The sequence below is a fragment of the Lichenostomus cassidix genome, chromosome 2 (assembly GCF_008360975.1).
Source record: "Lichenostomus cassidix isolate B80296 chromosome 2, HeHo_3.0, whole genome shotgun sequence".
NCBI classification, from domain to species: Eukaryota; Metazoa; Chordata; class Aves; order Passeriformes; family Meliphagidae; genus Lichenostomus; species Lichenostomus cassidix.
In genome coordinates this window covers 59,500,537-59,518,859 of record NC_139482.1, presented here as the reverse complement: position 1 = coordinate 59,518,859, position 18,323 = coordinate 59,500,537, and the positions used below count along the sequence as shown (strand labels likewise).

The 18,323-nt window shown below is 40.2% G+C and overlaps 1 long non-coding RNA gene across 1 annotated transcript in view; it reads left to right on the top strand.

Annotated features, from left to right (window-relative positions):
- Window positions 1-13,109: 13,109 nt before the first annotated feature.
- The window catches only part of LOC146441439 (uncharacterized), a 66,408-nt gene continuing 61,194 nt past the window's right edge, over window positions 13,110-18,323 (top strand). Inside the window, exon 1 of the long non-coding RNA XR_014850444.1 lies at window positions 13,110-13,186. This is a non-coding gene — a long non-coding RNA (uncharacterized LOC146441439). The remainder of the gene's footprint in view (window positions 13,187-18,323) is intronic.

Genomic DNA, 18,323 nt, shown 5'->3' with positions numbered 1-18,323 from the left:
CATGAATGAGTGTGTTTGAGATTGTTTAAACAATCATCAGCAAGGGTATGGGCAAGAGTTGGAATTAATATTAAGCAACACAGCATGACAAGTTTGTTGGCAAGATTTACTCTGCTACTTACAGGGCAGCTAAGGCGCAACAAGGGAAAGCAAGCAACAATGAAACCAAACAAAATCTAGGCAATCAAAGCAGAAATGAACTGAGAATTACCTAGGGGTGGGTCTGGGTGTGTGACTGGTACCAGTGAAAAAAGGACAGTCAGAGCAAGGATAAAAAGGAACAGGGCCCAAAAGTTTAACTCAAACTTCACAGTACTTTAACTTCACTTGTACCTTAAGCCTAGAAATTTAACATAGGGAAAACACTTAACTTTTAATTTAGAACTTAAACATAACAATCTAAGAAGAATAACACTTAACAGCATTTAACGTAATTTCGAAGTTATACTTAGCAACTTAACAGAAGAACTCTTAGCATCACTGAACTTAGCTTATAACTTATGTTTAACAGTTTAGCAAAAGAACGACCCTTAGCAGCATTTAAGTAAGCTTATAACAATAACTTAACCTTACAGGCTTGGATATGCAGTTATCTGAGGTACTTAAACATCTAAGAAAGCAGTATTTCTCTCAGATTTGCTATAGTATGTGTGCAGGGACACGCACACTGACAGAAACAGTCAGTGCAGGAAAGGCACTTGTGAAAAATTCCCCTCAGACATAGGTGAAATACTCACTTTTGCATCTCCAGAAGGGCAAAAGATCGGACCTTGAAGATGGACGTGTTGGCCTAGGATATGTTATGTTTTGGCAATCCTCCAGGTATGGCAAACCTCTGAGAGGTGTCCCACTCAGAGGGAGATTGAGCTCTCCTGGGCTGCAGCAGGTCTGCAACCAGCAAAGGGCCCCATCTTGGACCGCTCTGTGTAGGTGGGCTCATGCAAACATTGTGACATTCAACAAGACCAAGTGCAAGGTCCTCTACTTGGGTTGGAGCAATTCCAGGCACAAATACAGGCTGGGCAAAGAGTGGATTGCGGACAGCCCTGAGGAGCTGGCCGTGGTGGGGGATAAAAAGCTCAACATGAAGCAGTGAAGTGCACTCACAGCCCAGAAAACCAACTGCGACCCCCAATACTCTACTCTTATGGATCCTACTTGGAGTACTGCACTCAGCTCTCAGGCCCCCAATGTAAGGCTGTGGTCCTGTTGGAGCAAGTCCAGAGGATGGCCATGAAAATGACCAGAGAGCTGAAGCCCCTTTCCTATGAAAACCAGACTGAGTGATTTGGGGTTGTTCACCTATGAGGAGACCTTGTTGCAGTCTTCCAGTACCTAAGAGGGACCTACAGGAGAGTTGGAGAGGAACTTTTTACAAGGACATGTAGTAATAGGACATGGAAAGGGGGAGTGGCTTCAAACTAAAAGAGGGTAGATTTAGATTAGATTTTGGGAAGAAGTTCTTTGCTGAGGACCAGATTGCCCTTAGAGGTTATGGATGCCCCATCCCTGGAATTGTTCAAAGCCAGGGTGGGTGGAGCATTGACCAACTTGGTCTAGTGAAAGGCATCCCTGCCCATGGCAGGGAGGTTGGAAGTGGATGAATGTTAAGGTCCTTTGGTCCTTTCCAACCAAAACCCTTCTATGATATATGTAATTACATAGATGTAGGTAGGTTAGGTATATCACCTAAATGTGAAACATTGATGGGAAAGTGTTATCGTAGGGCAAGTTTTATGCTGCTGTGGTATACCATTTAAATTCATACCTTCGATTATACAAAATACATTTGATCTTGCACATTTTGGGGAGCTGAAAATAAAGCCTCCTAATTATCAGTGGTATTATCAATTATGGCAATCATATTGTTCTGGTAAGCAGTCTTGAATGCAGAAATGCTAAAATACAGTAATTAGCAAGTCTCTGTGATAAAAGCTTTTGTACAAGGCTTGATGCATCCACAGGCTTATAACCTGTAAATTGGCAGGGATTTAGAAAGCAGAAACATTTTTACAGATGACCAAGCATTCCAGGTAATAGTAGAAAGCATTCAGATGAAAATATGTATCGTAAAAGCAAAGGCTGTTCAATGGCAGCTGATGATACTTGATTGCTAAATTAGGGATGTGAACCTCTGTGTTCTGGGGGCAAAAGCTATCTTAAATTGATTGAAGGAGAGGAGAAACTGAATAGTTGAGCATCATGTTGAGCCAGGCATGGACTTCCTTGTGCCTTTCTTTAAAGTGCATATAAATCTGCACTTGATTCCCATGAAGATCAAGGCAGGCTATTTCTCTACTGCATGCTGAAGGTTTCTCTGTCCCTGTATGGAACCCCCTAACAGCATGCATATCTGTGTTTTATTGCGTTCAATGTTTTCTAGTCTAATTATAGTTTGATTGCTTCCCAAATAAGGCTGGGTCTGCTACTCATTCTGATTCACCACTGTAAACTTAATTATCTGATGTTCTCAGTAAACAGACACTCTGGGAGACAATTGGTGATTATTTTAAAAGATCACTGCAGGATTCCAAACTATCATATGGAATATAATTGTATCATCCTTCATCCCTATTTGATACCTAAAGTTACTTAAAAAAATGAAACCAACCCCCTATACCTGAAAGTCATGTTCATAATTGCTGCAAATTTTAAATATTCAGCATGCATCTTCAAAATTTTCCAGTATAAAACCGTTTCTATATATTCTTCGTCACGAGGCAGACTCTGTGTTTCACATCTCTATCACAATAGCATCTTTGACAGCATGGTGACTCATGTATTATTTGATGGCTAATGTGAAGGTAACTATTTAGTTGAATTTATAGTCCTAGTATATTTGAACATGCCATTAAGGTACATCCATGTGCTTATAAATGTAAAAAGACAAAACAGGCAGTTCACCATGTTTGTATATTGTTCTGGCTACCACAATGTGCCATGGATGTGCATAATAGTTAAAGTAGTGCTGTTGTGCTTTTTACTTCTGTGAAACGTCTTCTATTTGTGGTAAATGTTGGCAGGTTTCCATGGTTAGGGAGCTGTTCATGGCCACTGTCTAGCCTGGAGCTAATTCTATGGATGTTACCATGGGCACTGATGGAAGAAAATTCATATTGAATGAAAGACAATCATGGAGAAAAGGCAGGAGGCAGAAAAGGAGTGACGGCTATAATTGAGTTAGAGGTTAGGAAGGTCTTGTAACTGTGGAAGAGCTGTGAAGCTGTATTGGCATCATATCAGAAATATTTAATGTATATATGCTGCAACTATGGAAAGTGGGAGTAAATAATACTTCCAGCCCAAGAGCACATCTGTGGTTGTTGTCCTAATCAGCTAGGAGCTGTGACTCTAAAGCTCACAGTGCTAGAAAAAAAAAAAAACCACCCATGTTGTTTTTTGTAGAAAGTACAGTGAGTGTGTGTCCTTAATTCTCTCCTTTAGGAGTATGCTGCCCATATATATAATCACATTGATATGAAGCATGGAGCATGTAATCTTGGAAGCATTACAACACCCAGGCAGCTTCACTGATGTGAGCAGCTGTCTTGGTTGAGACGTGGACAGCACATTTGAGAAATAAGATAAAAATAAAAAAGCACCCTCCCTCCCCCTCCAGCCTTCTCCCCCAAACCCAAACCAACCAAACAAAAACCCAACAAATCCCAACCTCACATACAAAAAAAATCAAATCCATATTCTTGCACATTCCTTTAATCCTGATGCTTCTGTGCATTTTTGATTTCCAAATATAATTTGAACCTCACAGAGTGCTGCTAGTATTTGGAGTATAAGGTGTCAAATCTGTACGGCTAGGGACCATTGGCAATTCCCTTGGGCACCAGCAATCTTCCTGGGATTGGGTGTATTGAGAGGATCAAGGCCACTGACTAGGATTTCTGATGTGCTCATTTTCAGGGGTCAAAATGCACATGAGCAAGTTTTAGTTCCAAACTGCCCCTGTCTTCATAGCCAGCATCTCTTGTGCCTTCAGCTTTTCCACTGCTCTCATCCTTGTTTCCTGATTCAAAATCAGTTTGCTCTTCTTTGAGGTGTAAGGAATGACAGCTACTCATAGTGCTTCCTTCTTGAACACCTGTGAGTTGAGTTGCTGTGAAGAATGCTGGAAGCACCTGCCAGCACAGGTGGTGTACATGAGGAAAAGCTGGGATGAGATCCAGAGATGGTATGTTGGGAGGGTTCTGAAAAGTATGTTCTGTGGGGGAGGGATGGCAGATGGCAATCCTTCATCCTCATGCATTTTTGTTCTTCAGCTACCTTCCTTTTGTTCACGATGAAGAAACCTGAGTGGTGTCCTGACTCCTATTTTTCTTCTAAGCAAATTATAAACCTCGTTGTGTGAGACAAGTGGGCCTTGTTTGTTGTGAGGACTTGGACACTTGACTCTCTCTCCTGCCTTTTCATGGCTGGCAGTTGACCTGCTGCCAAAGGGCTGATGAAAGATTATGGGGGGAGAAGATATTAAATGATTCTCAGTGGTCTAAAAAGTAACCTTGTGGGATTCAAAGTTGTAGTTTTCCAAGGTCTTTCTGGATAAAACAAAATTATTTCCCCATCTTATCAGTGCATCTTCCCTACAAAGGGAATCACAGAAACATGAAAGAAAGCAAACTCTATGTCTCTTTGGATATAAACAAAAAATGTGTTTAAACAGAGAAACTATTTTTTTTTTACTTTGTACTCATTATTGCTATCCTTAAACTAAGTCTTAAGAATGCCACACACAAGCTTCCTTTCTTTCTTCCTAAGTTAAGTTTTCTTTTGTCCATGCTAGGGAGTCCCAAATTGGTCTGTCTTATCACTTATGGTCTACCTGATTCCCTGTGGATATGCAAATCCATGTAAGACTTTAGAATGGTGTTTTACATCCATCTTGCACGTCTGTAACCTAATAACCCAGTCCTAGAATAATGGTGAATGGATTTTAGAAGCTTTAATCATGGTAAAGCATGTCTGCTTTAATAAATACTTTTTTAATTTGAAAGTTTAAGGTTTTACTATGAAATCTCAACTTTTGCACCCTTCAGTGTAGCATCTTTTTGTTTGTTTCTTTTCCCTCTTGACAAGAAGTATTTTGACAGGCTGCCCATCTTATTAAAATTTCCAATAGTAGGAGCTAGTCAGTATGGACAAGTGCAGTGTTTTCCTGATGAAATCAAGTCACAGCTTTTACTCTAATTTATTTTGAGAAAGGGAATGGGGAGAAAAGATTGTTCTTCCAGTTGAAAACTTTATAGTGGCATCCTAATGGGCCAAAGGAAATCAAAATAAAATCTTTGTTTACTTTTCCTGAGTTTTCTCAAGAAATAATAGGATTTAGTGCTCTTTTCTGTTGAGCAAGTAAGTATCATTCTGTCTGCACATTGGGGCAACAAATGCATTTTCTGCTACATTTCAGTCTAAGGGAAATTGGGGAAAGTGAACAATTTTACCTTGAGAGTTATGAAGTGCCACTTTAGCAAGCCTCATACTTGGGGTAGTTAATTGCAAGGTGGTTTTCAGGAGAACTGCAAACTTCTCATGTGAAATGTTTTTCTTTGGTTTGCTGCTTTTACTTCACTTTTTCTTGCTTTATTGCCTCTTGTTTTTCCTGTCATATATGCTCACTGTCCCTTGTATAAAAAGGAGTCTTGAGATCAAGCTGCAGTCCTCAATAGTCACAAAAATGTGTGGAAGGAGAACAGCCCAGGTGTGTGTCTGTGGGCATGTGCAAGGAGAAAGTGACATTTTAATGATTTCTTTTCAGACCAAGACACTTATATTTGCCAATCAATAAGACTTGGGGCACAAAATATTTCCCTCCATGTTGGAAAACCAGTAGATGAAAGCCATTTGCCTCTGTGTAGGAAAATGCACTGGTTATTGGTTGATCTGTGATGTGGAGAGCAATTCCAACCTCCTGGGTCCTGGGCCATGGACAACTGGGAACCCTCTGCAATGCTTCTGTTCTTCCCCATCACTTCTAGCAGTTCACCCCATTTCTGCTTTAAGTTTGGAGTTTAATCCTGGGGATCTTCAGGATTATTATACCAAATTTATTATAATAAACTTATTAAACTTCTGGTGGGAAGCAATAACAGTAAACATATAATATGCTCTGAAGTTTGAATGTTTGCAAAAGAAGTAGGATGCTGGGGTTGGGGCTGCTCTATCCTTCTTCCAGCTCCCACAAGGGAACTTTCCTTTCTGCTGAGGTGAGACTCTGCAACTCACAGTGGATGGAAGAACTTGCTAGAAAGACTTTGGGGATGGGAAAAATGTTGTTATAAGCAAATTGCTTCATATGCAGCTTATAGAAACATCTTTTAGTAAGTAATAAAGGCCACTGATGACAGGGAAATGGAAGAACCTTCTTAAAGGATATTGTTTTAAGCTAATTTGTCTGCCAGTTGGTTTGACCACTGACAAAGAGGTGTGCCATGCCCCTGGTGTCCCTTTCCTGTTAGGCAGGTCCACATCTTTTCTGCAATGTATCGTGGCTCCTTCCCTGTCAGGTGGGGGAATAATGGGATCCTGTGTTACACCTTGGAGCCTGGCTATTGTGCAGTGTCTCACAAAACAACTGTCCTGGGGCTGTAGTGACTTTCTGATTCATGGTTTCCCTATCCATGATTTCCCTATTTGGAAAACTACATCCTAAAACTTAACCCAGACCATGGCTGATTTGAATTTTTTTTTCTCTTTTTTCTCATTTATTCACTTATTTAAGTGGGGCTTAAACTTTAACAAGATGTAGGACTCACTGACCCAAGGCAGTTTCCAGACCTTTGTTGCTAGAAATGTTAAATCTTTTATGTTGTTTTTCTTGGTTTGTTGTGTGCTGAAATATAACTCAATATTTGCATTGTTTTTGGTTAATAAAAGAATTCTTGGTATTGTAATCATGGTAGGGATTAACTAGAAACCTTTATCCTAAATTACTCTTTTTTTCTATTTGGATTTATAATGATCATAATTGTTTTAATGAGTCTTGCATGTGGTCTGCCTCTGGGTCTGAGATTTCATTGTGTTCAACATCAGAGTAAATAGTACCTATAAAAGATACTGTATGTGCCTCTGGAAGAGGTGGTAAACACTTGGAAAGTGTGTGGAGATGTTCTCTGAGTACTGGAAATACAATCAAACATGTTTTGTTTTTTTTTTCCTTTGATTCTGTAAGAGTAGAGCCATATGTTATCCATTTTCTGCCTCCTACAAATTAATTAGAGCATGACAGTGTTACCTGACTAATGAGGCAAACACTCTCATTTAAGTTCATATGTGGAAAAGTTTCTATCAGTGTACAGATTTTTACATGGCAGCAATAGCAGTTGCTGCTGTGTGATCAATAGAAGAAGTTACATTAAGATCAACTGTTAATGCACAGTGCTAAACAGACCTAATTGAGCATTAGAGGTTTTGTAAACACAAACTCACCTGGTGGTGCATTTCTGTTGTTACTGGAATGAGTTGTGGTGTTGGGTTTTGGTTTTATTTGTTTATTTGTTTTCTTTGTGGTTTGTTTTGTTTGTTTTAAATGAAGAATTTTAATGTGTTTATGTCTTCTACTTCCTGTCCAGGATCTGCTAAATACAGATTGCTCTGATGGGCAACCCTGATGTACAGTCTTAAGACTTGTGAATTCAGGATGTGGGTTAAAAGGATTGCAGAATATTCCCTTCCTTTACTACCTGCCTTTCTTGCAATCTTGAGCTTCCTGGGAAGGGATGCTTTTGTCTTGCTTGCATAAATGGAGGTCAGCTGCAGTGGCCCTAGTGCTGGCAGCACAGGGATGTTCTCAATTGTAGTAGACTAATGTTATGTGGTTTGCAAAGGCCCCATTGCAGAAACTCTGCTTCATGTTACCCTTATGGAAGGTAGTGACACATGCTGCATTTTCAGAGCACATGTGGTATATTTTGTTGGGGTATTTTTCCTTTCTTTCTACAACACTACCCAGTAGTTTGGCCTGGAACAATAGCCTTGGAAAAATGACTTTGTTTTTATTTTACATCAGCAAAATTTTCTTTTTAAATGTCTCTGTGAAATGTTTTGTTTGTGCTTTTATGGTAGTACCTGTAGGACAGTGAACTGTTGCTTTCTGTGCTGTCAGCCAGCATAGATGCTAACAGCTTCTAGTTCCAAAGCACACTGTCCTATGGAAATGGCCCCAAGTTGCGCCGCATTGTACACTCTCTGAATTATGGGGGATCCAAGAAAGTTGGTTAATACTCAAGCATCATTTCCTCCATAATCAAGATTTCTTGATTCCTTACTCATAGGGATGGACAAAGCGGGTAGAAAACATCCATGGAGATCCTGGCAAAAAAGTTTACAGAATGTGGGAAAAAAGGCAAACCACTTGGAAGAAATACAGGGATGTTGTCAGGGTATGCAGGGATGTGACAAGGACAACAAGGAGAGCTCCTTTAAGTATGTTAGTAGCAGAAGGAAGACTAGGTATAATGCCTCCTGCTGAATGAGGTGAGTACCTGGTGACAGAGGAGATGGGGAAGGCAGGGTTGCTGAATGCCACCTTTGCCTCACTCTTTACTGCTAAGGCCAGCCTTTGTGAATCCCAGACCCTGGAGGGAAGGGAGAAAGTCTGGAGAAAAGAAGACCTTCCCTTGGTTGAGGAGAATAAGGTTAGAGGTCATTTAGATAGACCTGACATCACAAATCCATGGGCCCCAGTGGGATATGTCCACGAATGCTGAGGGAATGGCAGATGTTATTGCTAAGCCACTCCTTACCGTTTTTGAAAGGTCATGGAGAACTGAAGAGGTGCCTGGAGTCTGGAGAAAAGCCAATGTCACTCCAGTCTTCAAAAGGCAAGGAATCAGGAAACTACAGGTCAGTCAGCCTCACCTTCAGTCTTGGAAAGGTGATGGAGCAACTCTCTATGGATTTCATCCCTAAACACATAGAAAAAAGGTTATCAAGAGTAGTCAGCATGGATTCACCTGGGTAGGTCATGCTGACTGGTTTGACAGCCTGCTACAGTGGAATGACTCTGGGTAGATGAGGGAGAGCAGTGGGTGTTGACTCGCTAAATTTACTTCAGTGAGTCTTTCTGCACTGTCTCCTATAACATCTGCATAGGTAAGCTCGGGAAGTGTGCGCTGGGTTAGTGGGCAGTGCAGTGGATTGAGAACTGGCTGAATGGCAGAGCTTAGAGGGCTGTGAGCAGAAGTGCAGATGATGCAAAACTGGGAGGAATGTCTGATGCATCAGAGGGCTGCACTCTCATTCAGTGAGACCGGGACAGGCTGGAAAGTTGGGTGGAGAGAAATTGAATGAAATTCAACACAGGCAAGTGCAGGGTCCTGCACCTGACAGGGAACAGCCCCAGGTGCCAGTACAGGCTGGGGACTGACCTGTTGGGAAATAGCTCTGCAGAGAAGGACCTGGGGGTCCTGGTGGACAACAAGCTGTACATGAACCAGCAGTGCCCTTGTAGCCAAGAAAACAAATGGTACCGTCATGTACGTTAGGCAGATCATTGCCAGCAGGATGAGGGAGGTGATCCTGCCCCTCTGCTTAGTCCTACAGGGGCCTCGTCTGGACTGATGTGTCCAGTTCTGGGCTTCCCAGTTCAGGGAGGGGAAGAAATCACTGGAGCAGGTCCAGTAGAGGGCTGTATAGATGGATGGGGGACTGGAGCATCTCTCTTACAAGGAAATGCTGAGGCAACTGGGCCAGTTTGCCTGGAGAAAAGATAACCAAAAGGGCATCTTATCAGTACTTACAAGTATGTTAGGGGTGGGTTTCAAGAGGTTGTGATCAGGCTCTTTTCAGTGGTGCCCAGTGACAGGACAATGGGCAATGGGCGCAAACTGAAACCCACTTTCCTATGAGAGTGGTACAGTACTGGAATAGGCTGCCCAGAGAGGTGGTGGAGTCTCCTTCTCTGGAGATATTAAAAACTTACCTGGACATGAAGCTGCTTTAGCAGGGGGGTTGGACTAGATGATCTCCAGAGGTCCCTTCCAACCTCAACAATTCCGTGTTTCTATGATCACACTCAGCCAGCATGGTCTTTCATCTGGGTCTGTTTTTTCAGTGTGTCTGGCAGTACTCCAGCTTGCCTCATCCAATTTAGGATGATAGCTTTTGACATTTGTCTTTCAAAAAATGCAGTGATCTCTTCGTATAGTCTGTTCTTTTTTTTCAATGTTCTTGGCTTGCATTTCTCCCTGTGCGACTTTTTCAGATGTCTCTTTTTTATCTCCTATTTAGCAGTTCTTTTCAGCTACCCTCTTAACATATGAAAAGGGAATAAACCCACCTATAAAACAGAAAGAGAAGTTACATTTAATGCTGACAGGTGTGCTTGTACTTGCTTTCTCCTCCAGCCTACCTCATGTGGCATCCTCAATCACCATTGTGTGACACTGCCTCCTAGGACAAACCCTAGAACTGTGTTCTTTGAAAGCTTTGATTAGTAAAAGAATAATCCATGGAGAAGTGTGCAAAGTGTTCCTGTGAGAGAATCACTTGGTGCTGTGTTTCTAGTGGTGTTGACACAGAGCTTCCTTATGGAGAAGGAGAAATGCGTTGCAAAGACTTTTGGCTGACTGAAAATCTTTTCACGTGATGGCAGTGAGGAGTGCTGGGCTTTGATGTGCCATTTGGCTCAGATCTGTCGAATAAAAATATAGTCAGGGAGGGTGTCTGTATCCCCTTCCACTACAAGAAATGGAAAGCAACTTCCAGAGAGGTCTCATCCTCTTCTGCACCCTGTGGGAGATTAGGATTGTCAAATTGAACAGAAGACTCATAAACTAGTAGAGAATACAGTTAATTGGGAAGATTTATAGGTCTGTTAGCTGAAATGTTTCTTAATTTAAAATGTCATGTATTCCCTGAAGGGAGACATTACTTCTAGTTGAAGCCTTAATTGGAATGGGCTAATTTTCAGTGCTGGGACTACTACTACTACTACTGAAAAAAATCCCTTAATCTTGAACAGAAAGAGAGCTATTAAAATTTCACAAGCTGTAAAAGTCTCAGGAGCGCTGTTTTTAGCTTTCTCTCCTGAGGCCACAGAGGAGACAAAAGGTGAACAGCAGCACTGGGCATCTGTGAGAGGGTGTTTTCTTAAAGTGGTTTTGCCTAGAGCTGACTTGGAGATGTCATAACTTTTTTCTCCCTTCATTTACACTGTGATCTTCATGGCTCCTTACTCAAATTACTTCAGATAGGTATATATTGATAGGTTGCAGTTTACCAGCTTACAGGCTGGGTAAAATTGAGATACCTTTCTGAAAATGGAATTGTCTACTTGTACAAAGAATAATCACCAGTATTATTTTTAAAATGTTTTCAGATATCACCAAGGGTCAATGTCTGCAACCAGGCCATGCCAAGGGAAGTGCTCTGTGTGACTTTAATGCCCTATATTTATTTGTTGGGATGGTACAATGTACTCTTGTCCTGTATTTCTTCCAATAAGTTTTCTGATTCCTATGTTTTCTAACTTATTGTAGGCCTGTGTTCCTACCTGCTCAATTAAGAATGAACAGTATTTTTCATGTGTATATAGATGTATAATTCTGGAGTGGTGAATCTAAAACAGAAGCACGGGTGCAACTACAACAACAACAAGAAAAAAAGATGTATAATTGTTCCCCATTATGCAGGGATTTTTAGCTGCAGACATTTTGAAAAAAAACATCCAAAGCCACATCGTTTACTTTTAGTCCTGAAAAGAGCAGGGAGTTGGACTCTGATCCCTATGGGTCTCTTCAAACTCAAGATATTCTGTGACCTCAGGTGGGGTGTATGCTTCCCTGTACCTTTCAACATTTTGGGGAGTTGGGATGTGTGTGGGTTTTTGGGTTTTATATTGCTTTGTTCTGGATGCACCTTATGAGCTGTCACTGAATTGCCTCAGTGAAAGGCTCTCCCATGAGAATGAGCAGTCATCAGATATTATTTCTCTTTCCTTTCTCCAGGAACAAATTCTCATTAATTGGCTGGGACTTCGTACTATCTCACCGGCATGGAAGGGCACTAGTTTCTCTGTTTATTACTTTGTAACTAATTAGCAATGAGACACGACTTTGGAGGTCTGTATGCATGAGAATGTAAGGTGGTAGAAGATGTTCAGTCAAATATCATAATCCCAAAAAGTCACTTTTTTGGACCTTCCTATGACTGGAAGTGCTGGACAAGGTTAAACATGCTCCAGTCCTGCCAGCAGCAGCTGCCTTCCCAAAATGAGGGAAGCTGTGACATGCAGGGATCACCAGGGATGCAAAGGAGGATCTTGAATGGGAGCAAGGCAGAGAATGGTGATGTGAGATTTCCATGGCAACAAGGTGTCTGACTATGGGTCGTCTGTGGCTCCAGTGCAGAAATAACTCCTTGAGGTCTCTGTAAATAAATAAGTGCCTGGAGCTTGATCCTTCCCTGGTATAAGTTCAGACTTGTGTGGTTGCTTTTTGATACGTGACTCATGCTGTGAACATATAGCTTGTGGAAAAAGAAAAAATAATTTACAGTTCCCTGGTGCTTTTTTTGTTTTTAGAAAGTCTGTCTCCTTTTAATGGAGATTATCTTTTTTTAAATATAAACATAGGTTCCTGAAAATGTAACAATTTGTACCATAACAATTTGGTTTATGAGATCTGCTGTGTCTGTTATGAAAATCTTCCATAACTTACAGTTTATAAGAGCAAAGGTGAAAGCATCTCAAATCAAATGTGTTTGATTCAAAAATTCTGTCTTCTGGAGAACTATCCCAAAATCAAATCCTGTTTTGCATCATGTGTGATGCTTTAAAAAAATCCTGGACTCCACTGCTTAGAATTAGAATGAATGTGCTTGAGCTAACTTCTGTGTTTTGAAATAAAGCTAGAAACATGACCATAAAGTGGTGCTGACAGTCAAACCAAGCATAAAGCTATTAGTATCTGATAAAAAATAAAATGTCAGAGGGAAGGCAGAAAGGAAAAAATCTTACCTCTCTTTTCTGTGCTAAAACACAATGCAGCTTTTAACTAACTTGCGGCACCATCTTTTTATGGCAAATGTTTTCTAAGGTTTCCAGTGTCATAAATAATATCCATTAGCATCATCCCTTTGGTTTCCTTAGCAACTGAGACAATCAATTCAATGATAGTTTCATCGGCACAGAAAAGCACCAGCTTTCCAGAGTTATGGACAGAAGTACTAAAAGCAGGTAGGCTGGAATCTGTTTGTCTGCAGACAAGCTTTATTTCTTTTTTTCCTCTTTCTATTTTATGAGTTGCAAGCCTTTAATCACAAATTAAGCACAAATATCTCCAGACTCTGCTGTGCTTGTGCATCAGTGATGGTTAATGCTGACTCTAAGGGTTTCTCAAATCCACTCAGCCCAGCTGTGAGAAGCTTGATATTTTAGCTTTACAGCTGGAAAATCTTCTTAATTTTCATATTTTTGATTGGGTGTGTATATATAACAGTGGTTTTTTGAGTATTAATTAGAAACTTGCAACATCAAGGTCATGTCTTGGCTTCTTTTGGTGGATAGAGTAAAGGGGCCTGGTTGCTGCTGATGCTTTCTACATTCAAAAGGGTCATATGCAGTTTGTGTTTCCTGTCACTCAGGTCATCTCTGAAGAAGAAATTCAGAAAGCAAGTAGGAGTGGCAATAGGCTAGTGTTCATAAATTGTTCTGCAGACTTCACTTGTGAAGGAAGATAATATGACTGGGAGATGTATTCTTTTTAAATGTCTATTATGGTTATATATATTTTTTTATTTTCTAGAGGAGCTTCTTTAGTGTCCTGCTGAAGCTTCAGTCAAACTCTGTATGATTCTGTCTGCAGAAAGCCTTAGTTCTCTTAATTTGCCCTACATTGTCAGTACCAGAATATCAGTAAGGAGAGAAGTAGTGCTATAATAGTGAGTTATTGGACAAGATCTATTATATTTACATGAAAAGTCTTTTTTTTTCATAATTTAATTTTTCTTAATTTCTTCAGAGTCTGACAACTGGATATATTCTGAAGAAATACAGCATGTAGGATGAAAACATGTATCAACCGCTACTCCTGAAACACAGATAAAAGTGTTGTTTTGTTGCTTTTGTTCATTTAGATACTTTAAAAAAATTATTAAACACAAGGTTAATATCAAGCCCCTTGAAGCAGGTGCAGAAGGTCCCCTAGGTTCCTGTGGGAACTTCCCAAGCTAACTAGAGAACATAAAAATTTATTAAACAATAAATTCACTGCATGCATTACTTAGTTCTGATGACTGTTGCTCCTAAAATCCAACAGTTTTTGTATCAGTTCTACCAGTCCCTAAGCCCACAATCATGAGTAAGATTTCTTGCAGGTTTCCAAGTTCAGTGTTGGAAAAATCAGGTGGACAAGTCAGGCTTGCTCACTGTCATGAGTACTGGGAATAGTGCTCGCCCCCTGAAGTAACAGGACACTGTAGGATGATTCACTGGCTTTTTTGGGATTCTGCTTTCCCCCAGATGCTTTGTGATTCAGTTCCTATAGTTGCTGTGAAGGAGTTGTGACAAGTTCAGACTGATAGCCACAGAGAACTATATTCCAACTTAACTCAGGCCATGAACTTTTTTGGAATGTAAGAATGTCATCATAGTTTCACTAATGTAGGTTTTGGAAGCTGTTTAACAGTCGTCCACCACCATTACCTTAGTTCCAGTGGAGCTCCAATGTGGCACTTGCCTGCTGGGATTCCTATAAGGATGTAAGCTCATGTGATCTGAGGTGGAAGAAGAAAAAGGCATGGCCTCTCTTAGGCATTTTAGAGTTGTTGCTCGATATCTCATGTGAGTGCTGACATTTGTCATCAGTTTTGGTTTGACCCTGGTGTAAGGTAGAAGTATTCAGTGTGTATGCAGATTTTTTTCCCCTTCCCTGAGTTTAACAGACCAACTAATTTACATCTAGTTGCATGCATGTGGCTCACCTGTCATGACCATATGTCCCTCTTGTGACTGTATAAACTTTTTTCCCATACACAACTTCTTTTTTCTTCCTCCTCCACTTTTTTTTTACCCACCTTGATGTTTTTGTCAGAACTCAACAGAACAGATCTGAATTCACTCCTTTCTACTGGTCATCACTGGGATATTTCATTGTGAATCACTTTCCCCACCTGGAAGCTGAGGTTAACAGGACTGATCTCTTTTGTGAAGTACTTTAATATCTACTAATGAAAGAAATAGGTTGACACATGGGCTGCTATAAAACTACTGGGATAAGCAGTAGTTGCAGGGAATTGCATGTTATGGATTTGATGCTTTTCTGTTCAATGAACATGCTAAGTGGAATTGCAAACAGGTTAATATTGTGAATACTTGGCTGACAAACACAGGTATCCCCCAACTAATTACCATGCCCAGAATTAGATTTTTGGTTCAGGAGGCATTTGCAGATTTGAAACTTAAAACTGTTGTTCCCTACTCAATTCACAGGGTGTGGTGGGGGGTGTGGAGAGAACGCAATTTTGACACTAAACTTACTAGGCTACAAACACAGCATTTTAGATATATGGGAGAATTTGGAAATTTGTTCATGGACAAACTGCCATGTACTTGAAAGACCCCAAATAATATTTGGCTGAGTCACTTTGTGAATGATCTCTCAAAATTCAGGGAAACTGACAAAACCTAATAATTATTTTGAGATGAGATGTACTTATCTCCATACACTTTAACCAAAGCCACCATTGACACTTTGGGTTTCTGCACTGTCCCTCTTCCACGGTGACAGAAGAGTGTAGTTTGTAGATAGTTGATGCAACGATGAAAGCAATCAACGTATGTTTTCACTAGACATACAGATACCATGGTGGTGGTACAATTCGGTGGTTGCTCCTAAGAAATAGCTAGGTATGTGTTAAAATGCATCTTGACCTTCAGTGCAATCCACATGCTCAATTAATACTTTTTAATTGCTAATGCAAGTAGAGGGTGAAAGTGTGAGCAGCACAACAGCAAGTGACTCATGCTCTATTGACCAAGTGACATAGGACTGTGTGTGTATATCTTTGTGAAAATAAAGGCTTAAAAGAACTTAAAACCAAATTAATTGAGCTAATATTTTTTTTATTCTGTTAAAGTTAGGTGGTTCTTGAGTCAACTATTACAATACGCACGACTTCTGATAATTAGGACAAACCACACATTATGAGAGTTCTACTATGGTTAGATACCTAGTGGCCTGGAAAAGAATTCAAAGGATCCAAACGGAATTGAAGTTTAAAGGACCTTCAAGGCAGGAGAAAGAAAAGATTTTCCAGAAATGGTTGTGAAAACAGCCATGATGAGTTCAAATGTGATGGCCCCAAGTCAAAAGCACATTTGGAAAATGGGAGGAAAAGTTCTGTTTAAGAATTGTTTGAACTGTCTTTGATTTTCATCATTAATGCTTGAAAATATCAACTTTGTAGAAGCTTTGTATAATATTTAATTTCCTTACATTATAAATATTTATTATATAAAAAATTACATACCACATAAAATCAGGACATATGCACTAAACTGGTCATATCAAGGGATTTATTTTCCCCTCTTCAGATGGTTTTCCCTCATGGAAATAAAGTGTAATAATCTTATACCACATAAATGTTACTGAGAATATGTTAGGTGTGCAAGGGCTACAAGAATTGAAAGAATAATTTCAAAGTGAAGTCTTTACCCAGCAAATAAATCAGCAAGCATAGTTACAGTGCTGTAACTAAAATTCTGTGTGAAACATTGTATTTAAGAAATACGAACAGCATCAAGAGATTTCATTAGCCTTTCAGAAACAGAGGAATGTTGATACTAGTTTTCATATCTTGTTCCACTCCACTAGCCTTTGTAAGCTACTTTGTATGGCACTACTTGTGTCAACCACCTCAATATAGATTTGATATTAAAACAACATCAGCCTAAGTGCTTTGAGCAGTCATCCTTATCATGAGAGGATCTGTTAACTATCCCATGAAATGGACTTCTTGGAAGCAAACAGCCTGAAATAGGGAATTAATTACTTGCCTGCCATCAGCCCTCCTTTGACAGTGTACTCAGATTGAATTCTAGTCTGGCAAAGTGTGATATAAATTTACAGCTTGCTTGTGTTCGCAGGCACTCTTCTCTGCAAACAACTCTGCTGGGGAAGAGCAGAGCAATCATCCTGCAAACAACTCTTTTCTTGTAAGGCATTTCCCATGTTCATCTATAAAGCATTCTTATTTAAAAAAGTAAAAAAAAAAAAAAAGTGTAGTGGATTTAAAAACAGCAAGAAACACCCCCCCTTTATTTTTTTGTTCTTTTTTTTTTCCCCCTTCTAGGAAGCCATTACCTGGCAAAAATTGGAGTCATTGCATTCCTACTGTTAGAAGCCTGAAACATGTTTTGTTGCCAGGTGAATGAGCTGTGCCCAGATACCAGCAGACACATCCTGTTCCTGTGCTCTCCAGGAGTGGCTGTCCTGCAATGAGAGAGTAATTTGCTGGGATGTGTTTGCTTTTAGCTTTCATGGCTTCCTTTCTATTTGTCCTGTGCCTGGGTAGACATTTCCATATACCACCCCGATGTGCTTGGGGAAGGAGCAGCTTGCCATCTCCACCACCTCTCTCCTTGTTGTGGAACATTGTGTCTGACACTTTTACAAGCACAGAGAAAACAGAGCCAGGACAGTCACTTGTTTCAACTTGTCTTGCTGTCAAAATTGGTTTTAAAATCTCCTGTCAATTAACCTCACTGAAACTACTAGCGAACGTTCTGCTAACTCTATCCTCATAGCTCTGTTAATTCATTTCTGATTTGGAGATAGGTTAGTAGAAGTGGCAGTGGCAAATTGACCTCCTAACACTGCAACAGAAAAGGTAAAATTGTGTGATGCCCCATATACTGCAGGCTAGGTAGCCTTCCCCCAAAGAAAAAGACAGGGTACTTTAAATTAATATTTTGTCCCTTGAAATCTGCATGCCATATTAATAAGACAATTTCATTGCTATCTATACAGCCTGGCCTGATTACGCAGCACCTTGACTGCCAGAAACTGAGCAGTGAGACTTTCCTTACATAATACCGGTAAAACAGATGAAATTGGTGAAGCATTCAGGCTGATAATCCAATACTTAGTCACTGCAAGATTCATCTGTCTTGGTTTCAGAGACCCTGGTTTCCTATGATACTGCTGAATTTAGCATTTAGCTTAATTCCACTTTCGTTCAGCTTCAGCCCCCAGTGAAATATCATTGCCCACCTACAGGTTCATTTGACAGCATGAAACAGCAAAATTATCCCTTTCCAGAATAAGTATTTTAATATTGGATTGCTAATAACCATAGCACAGTCATCAGTCATG